The sequence below is a fragment of the Myotis nattereri genome, assembly GCF_964212035.1.
Source record: "Myotis nattereri genome assembly, chromosome: 5".
NCBI classification, from domain to species: domain Eukaryota; kingdom Metazoa; phylum Chordata; class Mammalia; order Chiroptera; family Vespertilionidae; genus Myotis; species Myotis nattereri.
In genome coordinates this window covers 44,617,153-44,629,534 of record NC_138080.1, presented here as the reverse complement: position 1 = coordinate 44,629,534, position 12,382 = coordinate 44,617,153, and positions in this window count along the sequence as shown.

Genomic DNA, 12,382 nt, shown 5'->3' with positions numbered 1-12,382 from the left:
TAATCACCCGGCCAGCCTGGCTCAGTGGAGGAGCATTGACATATGAATCAGAAGGTCAGGGTTTAATTCCCGGTCAGGCCACGTGCCTGGTTTGCCGGCTCGATCCCCAGTGAGAGGGCATGCAGGAGGCAGTCAATCAATGATTCTCTGTCATCATTGATGTTTCTATCTCTCTATCCTTCTCCCTTCATCTCTGAAATCAATAAAAATATATTTTAAAAAATAATAATCAAGTCATAGAATTCAACCCCTAAATTCATGCTAGCAATTATTGCTGGCTCTCATTTCCTTCCCCACAACACGAGAATAACTCTTGAAAATCTTTAGATGTTCTCAAATTTGATTATAAGCAAGTGCTAGTGCCATAGGAAGGATGCCAGTGCAATCTGACTGTATTCAGTCAAATGAGGCATATTTGTATCTCAAGACCCTGAAATCCCAACTGTGGATAAATACCCTAATCCATGCCTTTATACCTGGAATGCTATGACCTCCTCTCAACAATTAACTACATAGTAATATTGCCAGAATAATTCCTTAAATGTTTCTTTAGTTATGAAATTCTCTTATCCCAAATCATATTACAGTTTCTAATTTTTATCTCCCTTTATAAGCTAACTATCTTATATATCTAGCACTATTTTTAAACTTATTTTCCAACATGTTTATCCCAAGCAGTTTTTTCTCTGTCCCACAAATTTGCCATACTAATTTGTTCCTCAATAACTGTTGTCAGGTCTCTTCAGCAACATCCTTCTATGTCATGTAAATTCCTAAATCATTCCCATTCTTTAAGATTATGCCTTCTCCATTTCATTTCCCCAGCTTCTTCAATTTCTATTTAGTTTTTGGGGAATCTAAATATAGTAAGGTATTTTATTAGTATATCATTTTTTTCTAAAAATTACTCAAACATTGTAATAAATCAATAGTTAAATAAGAAAATTGAACACTGTATATAGAAATCCACATAGAAAATTAGGTATGGGGGGAGAGAAGATGGCGGTGATACAGGCAGACGCGTCCCAGATCCTGTCCCGGAGCAAATGGAGAGAGCAGCTGAAACTAATAGCATCCACCCCGAATTGGCGAAATTGCTCAGCTGGTGAGACGGTTTGCAGCCGGGAAGAGCAGAACTCCCCTGGAAAGGTAAAAAAAAAACCAGGGTTGTGGGCAGGAAAGTTTGCCAGACCTCTGAGCCCAGAGAGTCGGAGTGAGACCATGTGGCAGACAGCCGCGTCCCTTGGGACAGGCACAGCCCCTGATGGGGGAAAGGAGAACTGCGGGATTCCTGGCGCCGCCGGGGGAATTGAGAGCTGGGTTCTGTGATCACGGAGGACTGAACCTAAAGGGGGCAGCCTGAAGAGCTGACCAGACCATGCAGTCCCGGTAGGAGAAGAAGCTTACAGAAACCGAGCCTTTCCCGTTTCCGCGGCCGGCCGGCGTTTGTTTGTTTGTTTTCACTGAATCCTGTTCATGGGACATTTCAGATACAGACACTCACCTGTGCTGAAGAGAGGGAGAGTGTGCGGAGGAGTGGAATCTGGGGAGAGACTGAAGAGAGAGGGGCGCCGGGAGAGGTGGCAGCGAATTGAGTACTGAGACACCCCTGAGCCCAGGTCTGGGGCAGCCATTCTCTCCGGAGAGTGAGACTCCTCCCCCCAGCCCCCAGGCAAGGAGCACAGCCACACCCAGATTCCACCCTGTAGGAGATCAAGGATTAAAATAATCTGATCAATCCCTGGGAGTTAACAGGGTCTGGCCTATAGAGGGATTTTCAATCCCAGCAACAACACAGCGCTGGTAACTAACTATTACGCAGCCAGCTCTGGGCAGTGAACTTCCACTGGACAGAGAGGCCCTATAGCCTCAGAGGCCAACCCCAGAACACTGCCACCCAGAGGCTGACCCACAAACTGACTCTTTGCTAAACACAAAATAAGGCAGTCTGGGAAACAAATGCGGCTTGCTTTAAAATAAGGACTGTGGTTTACAACACAGAGGAACAGTGTATCGAAGGGAAACCCAACACTCTCCTGAATACCTGGCAGGTCTAAGGCGAGCCACACTGAAGAATAGAAGAACCGAAGGACCTTCACTACTGCAATTCTTTTTTTTTTTCTTTTTTTCTTTTTTTTCTTTTTCACCTTTTAACTAAGAAACCAGTTTTTTTCTTCTTCTTTTTTTTTTCTTTTTTTTTTCTTCTTTTTCCATCACCTCATTTTACCCTTTTAACTACTACCTTCTTATTTTTAACCAGTATTATTACTGCTACCATTTTACCATTTTTTAAAGTGCCATTTTATTTTCTCTTTATTTTATTTTGGGATTAGTGTTCTCATTCTATTTCCATCGTTATATTATTGGTTGTTTCTAGTTTGCATTCATCTCCAGGGAGCTGTTGCTGGAATCTGTTGGGATTAATGGCGGTTCTATAGGAGTATTCTCCTCATATTAAAAGTCTCTTCCCCTCTTCCACTTCATTCTCTCTTTTCACTCTTTTCTTTTCTCTTTTTTTTTTCTTGTCTTTTCTTTTCTCGCTTTTTTCCCCCCCTCCTTTTTCCCAATTTCATTTTTGCACTCCTTTTTTTGGTCCCTACTTTTCTTTTCTTTTTTCTCTTTTATCTTTTTCCCTTCCATCCTCCTTATCCCCTAATTCTCTTAATTCGGGTGGTCATCTTTATTTGGGGTTATTAATATAGTGAATATATTTGTGTATACTGCCGGGTACGTGGTGCCTTGTTGTGTTGTATTTTGTGCCTTTAAATCAATGCAGCAGATCGAAGCTACAGCAACCTCCAGAGCACCACACCCTCTGCTGAGGAACAGCAGCTGTATGTGAAGCCTCGCCCCACCAGCCAGAAGAGCCACCTCAGCTGTGAACAGCACACACCAGAGGAGCTGCTGCGAACTGAAGAGCAGCTGCTACCGCAACCGCCCGAAGAGCAACCACAGACCAAGGAGTCACTGCCACCAAGGGAGCAACCACTGAACGACTCAACGTCTAGATATGTCAGTGAGATCAAACATGGGTAGACAAAGAAACCCCCAAAGGAAAGAGAAGGAGGACTCTCCAGAAAAGCAGCTAAGTAATACAGAGGCATGCAACATGACAGACAAAGAATTCAGAATAAGGGTCCTAGAGTGCATAAACCGGATGGAGGAAAAAATCGACATCCTCTGCAAGAAGCAAGAAGAAACAGATGAAAAAATTGATAACATATGGAAGAAGCTAGAAGAAACAGATGAAAAAATCAACAACTTAAGTAAGACCCAAGAAGAAATGAAGAGTGATATAGCTGCAATGAAAAACTCCATTGAAAGTATCAACAGTAGACTAGGAGAAGCGGAGGACCGAATTAGTGAATTAGAAGACAAGGAAGCAAAACACACCCAAAATGTACTGCAATTGGAGAAAAAAATTAAAAGACAGGAGGAGAGCCTAAGGGAGCTTTGGGACAACATGAAATGAAACAACATACGAATAATAGGGGTACCAGAACAACAGAAGGATGAACAAGGATTAGAAAACCTATTAGAAGAAATAATATCAGAAAACTTCCCTGAGGTGGGGAAGAAAAAAGTCACACAAGCCCAGAGAGTCCCAAACAAGGTGAACCCGAAAAGACCCACACCAAGACACATCATAATTACCATGGCAAATGTTCAGGACAAAGAGAGAATCTTACAGGCTGCAAGAGAGAGACGGAAAGTTACATACAAGGGATCTCCCATTAGATTGTCAAATGATTTCTCAACAGAAACACATCAGGCCAGAAAAGAATGGACAGAAATTTACAAAGTGATGCAAAGCAAAGGACTGAATCCAAGAATACTCTATCCAGCAAGGCTATCATTCAAACTTGAAGGGGAAATAAGAAGCTTCACAGACAAAAAAAGGCTAAGGGAGTTTATCACCACCAAGCCAGCAATGCAAGGAATGCTAAAGGGACTGGTATAAAAATAATAAAAAGCTCAGAAAGAAAACAGCCACACACACAAAAAAAGAAATGGCTACAAATAAGTACCTTTCAATAATAACTTTAAACGTAAACGGACTAAATGCTCCAACCAAAAGACATCGAGTGGCTGAATGGATAAAAAAACATGACCCATACATCTGCTGTCTACAAGAAACCCACCTCATTAGAAGGGACTCACACAGACTGAAAATGAAAGGATGGAAAAATATCTTTCAGGCAAATGGAAAGGAAAAGAAAGCTGGGGTAGCAATACTTATATCGGACAAAATAGACCTCAAAGTGAAGGCCATAACAAGAGATAAGGAAGGCCACTTCATAATACTAAAGGGATCAATTCAACAAGAAGATATAACCCTGGTAAACATATATGCACCCAATGCAGGAGCACCCAAATTCATAAAAAAACTCCTGGAAGATATCAAAGGAGAGATCAACAACAATACAATCATAGTAGGGGACTTTAATACACCACTGACAGCACTGGATAAGTCCTCTAGACAAACAATCAGCAAAGATACAGCAATCCTAAACGACTCACTAGATCAGATAGACTTAATAGACATCTTCAGAACACTTCACCCCAGTGCCACGGAATATACATTCTACTCAAGTGCTCATGACACATATTCAAAAATAGACCATATATTGGGTCACAAGCAAAGTATCCCCAAATTCAAGAAGATTGAAATCATAAAAAGCATCTTCTCAGACCATGATGGCATAATATTAGAAATAAACTACAATATAAACAACCCAAAATACTCAAACACCTGGAAGCTGAATAGCATGCTATTAAATATTGATTGGATTACCAATGAAATCAAAGAAGAAATTCAAAACATCCTGGAAACTAATGACAATGAAAACACAACAATCCAAAACCTATGGGACACAATGAAAGCAGTCCTGAGAGGGAAGTTTATAGCTCTACAGGCCTATCTCAAAAAACAAGACAAAATGGTAGTAAATCAGCTAACTCTACAACTCAAAGAATTAGAAAGACAGCAACAAGAAAAGCCCAGAGTGAGCAGAAGGAAGGAGATAATAAAGATTAAAGCAGAAATAAATGACATAGAGACCAAAAAAACAATACAGAAAATCAATGAAACCAAGAGCTGGTTCTTTGAAAGGATAAACAAGATTGACAAACCTCTAGCCAGACTCACCAAGAAGCAAAGAGAGAGGACCCAAATAAACAAAATCAGAAACGATAGAGGCGAAATAACAACAGACCCCACAGAAATACAAATGAGTGTTAAAAAATACTATGGTCAGCTCTACTCCAACAAACTAGACAACCTGGAGGAAATGGACAAATTCCTAGAAAAATACAACATTCCAAAACTCAATCAGGAAGAATCTAAAAATCTCAACAGGCCAATAACTATGGAAGAAATTGAAGCAGTCATCAAAAAGCTTCCATCAAACAAAAGCCCAGGACCAGACGGCTTCACAGGGGAGTTTTACCAAACATTCAAGGAAGAACTAAAACCTATCCTCCTCAGACTACTACAAAAAATTCAAGAGGAAGGAACACTTCCAAGCTCATTCTATGAAGCCAGCATCACCCTAATACCAAAACCAGGTAAAGACAACACAATGAAAGAGAATTACAGGCCAATATCCCTCATGAACATAGATGCCAAAATCCTCAACAAAATCTTAGCAAATCGGATCCAGCAGTACATCAGAAAGATCATACACCATGACCAAGTAGGATTTATACCAGGGATGCAAGGATGGTACAATATCCGCAAATCAATAAACGTGATACATCACATAAACAAACTGAAAGAAAAAAACCACATGGTCATATCAATTGATGCAGAAAAAGCATTTGACAAAATTCAACACCCATTTTTGATAAAAACTCTCAGCAAGGTGGGAGTAGATGGATCATACCTCAACATAATAAAAGCCATATATGACAGGCCCACAGCCAACATCATACTCAATGGACAAAAACTAACACCATTTCCCCTAAGAACAAGAACAAGACAGGGATGCCCCCTCTCACCACTCCTGTTCAACATAGTACTGGAAGTGTTAGCCATTGCAATTCGGCAAGAAGAAGAAATAAAAGGCATCCAAATTGGAAAAGAGGAAGTAAAACTGTCCTTATTTGCAGACGACATGATATTATACATACAAAACCCTAGAGACTCCATCAAAAAGCTACTAGACTTAATACATGAATTTGGCAATGTAGCAGGATACAAAATTAACCCCAAGAAATCTGAGGCATTTCTATACACCAATAGTGAACTTTCAGAAAGAGAGATTATAAAAACAATCCCGTTTACCATCGCACCAAAAAAATTAAGCTACCTAGGAATAAACTTAACTAAAGAGGTAAAAGACCTCTACTCAGAAAACTACAGGACGTTGAAAAAAGATATAGAGGAAGACATAAACAGATGGAAGAACATACCATGTTCATGGATTGGTAGAATCAACATCATTAAAATGTCCATACTACCCAAAGCAATCTATAAATTCAACGCACTTCCCATTAGAATACCAACGGCATACTTCAGAGATCTAGAACGAACTCTCCAAAAATTCATCTGGAATAAAAAAAGACCCCGAATAGCTGCAGCAATCCTGAAAAAGAACAAAGTAGGTGGGATCTCAATACCAGATATCAAGTTGTATTACAAAGCCACTGTTCTCAAAACAGCCTGGTACTGGCACAAGAATAGGCATATAGATCAATGGAAAAGAATAGAGAGCCCAGAAATCGGCCCGAACCAATATGCTCAATTAATATTTGACAAAGGAGGCAAGAACATTCAATGGAGCCAAGATAGTCTCTTCAATAAATGGTGTTGGGAAAATTGGACAGATATATGCAAGAAAATGAAACTAGACCACCAACTTACACCATACACAAAAATAAACTCAAAATGGATAAAGGACTTAAATGTACGACAGGAAACCATAAAAATTTTAGAAGAATCCAAAGGCAACAAAATCTCAGACATATGCCGAAGCAATTTCTTCACTGATACAGCTCCTAGGGCACTTGAAACTAAAGAGAAAATGAACAAATGGGACTACATCAAAATAAAAAGCTTCTGCACAGCAAAAGAAACCATCAACAAAACAACGAGAAAACCCACTGTGTGGGAAAACATATTTGCCAATGTCATATCTGATAAGGGCCTAATCTCCAAAATTTATAGGGAACTCACACAACTTAACAAAAGGAAGATAAACAATCCAATCAAAAAATGGGCAAAGGACCTAAATAAACACCTTTCAAAAGAGGACATTCAGAAAGCCAAGAGACATATGAAAACATGCTCAAAGTCACTAATCATCCGAGAGATGCAAATCAAAACAACAATGAGGTACCATCTCACACCTGTCAGACTGGCTATCATCAACAAATCAACAAACGACAAGTGCTGGAGAGGATGTGGAGAAAAAGGAACACTTGTGCACTGCTGGTGGGAATGCAGATTGGTGCAGCCACTATGGAAGACAGTATGGCGTTTCCTTAAAAAACTGAAAATGGAACTCCCATTTGACCCTGTGATCCCACTTCTAGGAATATATCCCAAGAAACCAGAAACACCAATCAGAAAGGATATATGCACCCCTATGTTCATAGCAGCACAATTCACCATAGCTAAGATCTGGAAACAGCCTAAGTGCCCATCAGTAGATGAATGGATTAGAAAACTGTGGTACATCTACACGATGGAATACTATGCTGCTCTAAAAAGGAAGGAACTCTTACCATTTGCAACGTCATGGATGGAACTGGAGAGCATTATGCTAAGTGAAATAAGCCAGTCAATGAAGGAAAAATACCACATGATCTCACTCATTCATAGATAATAGAGACCATTATAAACTTTTGAATAATAATAGATACAGAGGCAGAGCTGCCTCAAACAGATTGTCAAACTGCAGCGGGAAGGCCGGGGAAGGTTGGGGGGCAGGAGGTAGGGGGGTAAGAGATGAACCTAAGGACTTGTATGCATGCATATAAGCATAACCAATGGACATAAGACACTGGGGGATAGGGGAGGCTGGGGGACTGTCTAGGGCGGGGGGGATAAAATGGACACATATGTAATACCCTTTGTAATACTTTAAGCAATAAAAAAAAAAGAAAATTAGGTATGCAATTGATACTTTTCTTTTTCTTTTGGATTATTAAATATATTCAAAAATTGAAAATTTTGAGAAAATAATAAAATAACATACCTACCATTTAAATTTTTTGCCATATTTTTCAGATTTTACATATTTTGAATCATGCTGTATATATTAGTCTGAAACCTGCTTTTTCGTTTCCCATGTTTATTGTGTATTCATGCCAATACATGAAGATAGAGTTTATTTGCTGCACAAAATACTGAATATTCCATCATTTACTTATTCAATTTTCCCCAGCTAATGAACATTTACATAGTTTTAATAGTTTATCTACAGCAAAGACATTGCAATGAAACTGTGCACATTTCCTTTTGGTTCTGTTCCTAGAAGTGAAATTGCTGGAATTTTTTGATATATGCATTTTTACCTTGACTATATATTGACAAATTGCTCTCTGATATACTAGTAGCTATACCCATTTGTATAGCCAACAGTAGCATATGAGAATTCATTTTTCCCCATTATATTATATTCTCCATTAGATTATAATGTGAGTCTTTTAAGTATTTGGTGTGTGTGTGTGTGTGTGTGTGTGTGTGTGTGTGTGTGTGTGTTTTCCAATCTTATGTATATGCATAGGTATTTTATTTTTGCTATAAGAATTCAGTGGACACTCTGGCTAGTGTGGCTCAGTTGGTTGAGTTTCATCCCATGCACCAAAAGTTGCTGGTTCTATTCCTGTCAGGATTTCAGGCTTAATAGCCAGCAGGTAGGGGGCATGCAGAAGGCAGACAATTGATGTTTCTCAGATCCATATTTTTCTCTCCCTCTCCTTTCCTCTCTCTCTCTAAAAAATCAATAAAAAACATACGTAATCCCTAGCCAGTTTGGTTCAGTGGATAAAGCATGGGCCCAGAGACTGAAGGGTCAAGGGTTTGATTCCAGTCAATGGCATGCACCTCAATTGCAGGCTTGATCCCTGGGCATGTGCAGGAGGCAACCAATCAATGTATCTCTTTCATATGAATGTTTCTCTCTTTCTGTTTCTCTTCCTCCCTTTCACTCTTTTTAAAAAAAGTCAATGGAAAACATCCTCAGGTGAGGATTAACAAAACTAACAAACAAAAACATATTTAAAAACAAAAAGAATTCAGTGTACATTAAGAGGCAGGATGGAAGTGATGATGCTCTAAACAACAAGAAATTATGAAAAACTAAAGTGAAGCTCCAGAATTATGATCGGGTATCTGTGTAGCTTTGATTGAACTCAGAAAATACTAAAGCTACTCAGGAGATTGCAATGTCAAAAGTCAACAGTGTGTCCTGAGAGACCTGCTTAAACTCTATCCGTTTTGACATGGTGGAGCTTGTATTTATTTCATGGCTCAGAGGTAGGTTAAAGTAAATATAGGTGTAGGCCAACGTTTTTGGTTATTTTGTTGTGGTGTGAGAAGAGAAGGGGTTTAAATCTCCAAGACCAATTAGAATGGATTGAGACAGATTTTTCCAGAGTTAAGGGTTATGAGCTAATAAGAAAGAAGATTAAGTACTGCAAAAGTTATTCAACAATTTCCACAAGGTCATCAGTGATTATTCCCACAATAGTATCTAACAACTTTTATGCAAATCCAGTCTTTCATCAGGTCTTACACATCTGCATTAATCAAAACCTTAGAAAGAAGACTGTAATTAAACAAAGGATTAGCTCAAATGATTCAAATGTCTACTTTAAATGACATTTAAAATTTGTATGCATTAACAAACCACAGTACACAATTCAATTAAACATTACTTCTACCAGTGGCCATCCAATTGTCCTGAATATATTTATATATCTTCCTAATGCACTGGCAACATTTCTGTCCTATTAAGAGCAAATCAAAACCACCTTTCGGCTATTCTTTTTTGTTGTTCTTTTGTTGTTTGTCATTAATCCTTGCCAGAGGATATTTTTCCCATTGATTTTTAGAGAGGGAGGAAGTGAGGGAGGGAAAAAGGGAGAGCGAGCACGAGAGCCAGAGTGAGAGAAACATTGATGTGAAAGAGACACATCGATTGGTTGCCTTCCACACGGGCCAGGGATCAAACCTGCAACCCAGATACATGCCCTTGAACAGGGATTGGAACCTGAGACCCTTCGGTGTGGGCCTATGCTCTAACCAGTGAGAAACATATGGCCAGGACTAGGCTATTCATATCCGCTGGAGCCCAAAGTGATCTTTCTTACAACGAAGTACTCTAGGTCAGTGGTCGGCAAACCGCGGCTCGCGAGCCACATGCGGCTTTTTGGCCCCTTGAGTGTGGCTCTTCCACAAAATACCACGTGCGGGCACGCATGTACAGTGCCATTGAAACTTCGTGGCCCATGCGCAGAAATCAGTTTTCGGAAAGGAGATAGAAGAAACAAGTATACAAGACGAGTGTGGATGGGAGAGTTAGAGGGGTCCACCTCAGCAAACATACCTCAATCAGATTGGGGACATTTTTAGCAAAGGCCAGCTTAGGAGTACCCTAATTAAGTTAATAACAATGTACCTACCTATATAGTTTAAGTTTAAAAAAACTTTAAAAATTTGGTTCTCAAAAGACATTTCAATCATTGTACTGTTGATGTTTGGCTCTGTAGACTAATGAGTTTGAGGACCACTGCTCTAGGTCATTCTTGTTTTGAGAAGGAGAGAGAGAGAGCAAGAAAAGCCATATATGATTAAGTTTCAGAATGTTTATTAAACAAAATACAAATTCAGAGAAGGTGAAGAGAAATAAATCTTCACATTGTTGGGGATTTCAAAACAGAATCGAATCTTGCAGACAAGATTGGAAGACCTTGTATATGCTACTGGGCCTTTAGCATAGAAGCTTAGAACAAAGTCTTACAGGTGCGAATTTGCATAGTGTGTTTGCACACATTAAGAAGATTTTACGGAGTTGAAGGGAAATAAATTGAATTGGAAATTCTTTTGAATAAAAAGACACTGGTCACATTATAGGAATCGTGGTAGTTTTATCCAAGGCAATCGCTGTAGAAAATTGAGAAATAGCCCTATAGTGTCCTAAATAAAGTGGTTGAAGATAGAAAGGAAAAATAGGCTTTGCAGTGCCAACTATTGGCACAGAATAGGGGAATAATCATGTGCTGGTGATAATAATATCAACAGGTACCACTATTCTAGAGATCAATGTGCAAATATGTAGTCAAATTAAATAATTATGACCCAGCAATTTTACTCTTGGAGATATAAACATATGATATATATATATATATATATATATATATATATATATATATATATATATATTTAATTTATATTTGATATTATGAGGTATATTATATATTTATATTATCTATAGTTATATATTATATTATCTATATCTATATTTACCAGCTCTTTAATTGGCATGTTACCCACACTTAGTGCTGCAGTTGACCTTTCATGTAAAATGGAGGTGATAATGAGTATTTACTCAATGGGTTGCTACAAGGATTAATCATATGCAATATGTTTAAAACAACGTTGGGTACGTGGGGGCACCGGGTAATATCGGTATTGTTCCCCTATTGCCATCTGGTGATACAGATTTTGAAAGGCAGCAGGAGTCCTGGTCACCTTTTATCTCAAGTTTTTCATGCTCACTAAGTTTGATTAGCAGTTACTATATATTACATTTAAAGAGATGTACATTTTTAAAAGGAGTTTTGTAATTTTCATGGTAGTGTTGCCAACACTATTTTTTAAAAGAACTCTTTTTTTTAAAGGCTTTTACATGTTAAGAACTGCAAAGAGCTGTATTAAAGAATTTCAAATCTTAAAAGTTCATAAATTGGAAGGAACTTTTGGTAAACTCACAGAGAAGGGCATGTTGTACGGTAGGAACATTTCCTCCCACTAAGTTCTGGGACATTCTGTTAAGCATAAAGCAAATCAAGTTATAATTGTTCATGTGTACACAAGTGTGCAAAATCTCTAGTAGTCATCTTTTGCATAATTCTTTTTTAGTTAATGCTTTTCTAATATTCCTGTCAAGTGCAAACAAAATAGGTTGGGTTGCCAGAGAAAGAACAACCTTTAACAAAAATACAAATGAAAAGGAGAAATGGAATGTGGGAGGTTACTGAATGATGAGTTAAATCTTTATAAAGATTCTTAGCATTGTCAAAAGATAATAAGGGCTGCTTAAAGCTTCATAATTGCCTCTTACGCAGAATTTGCAAAAGAACTGTCAAGTGAAAATGCAAGGTCCTTTATCATCTCAAAACATCAAGTTGCTAATGTTAATAACATTTAAAA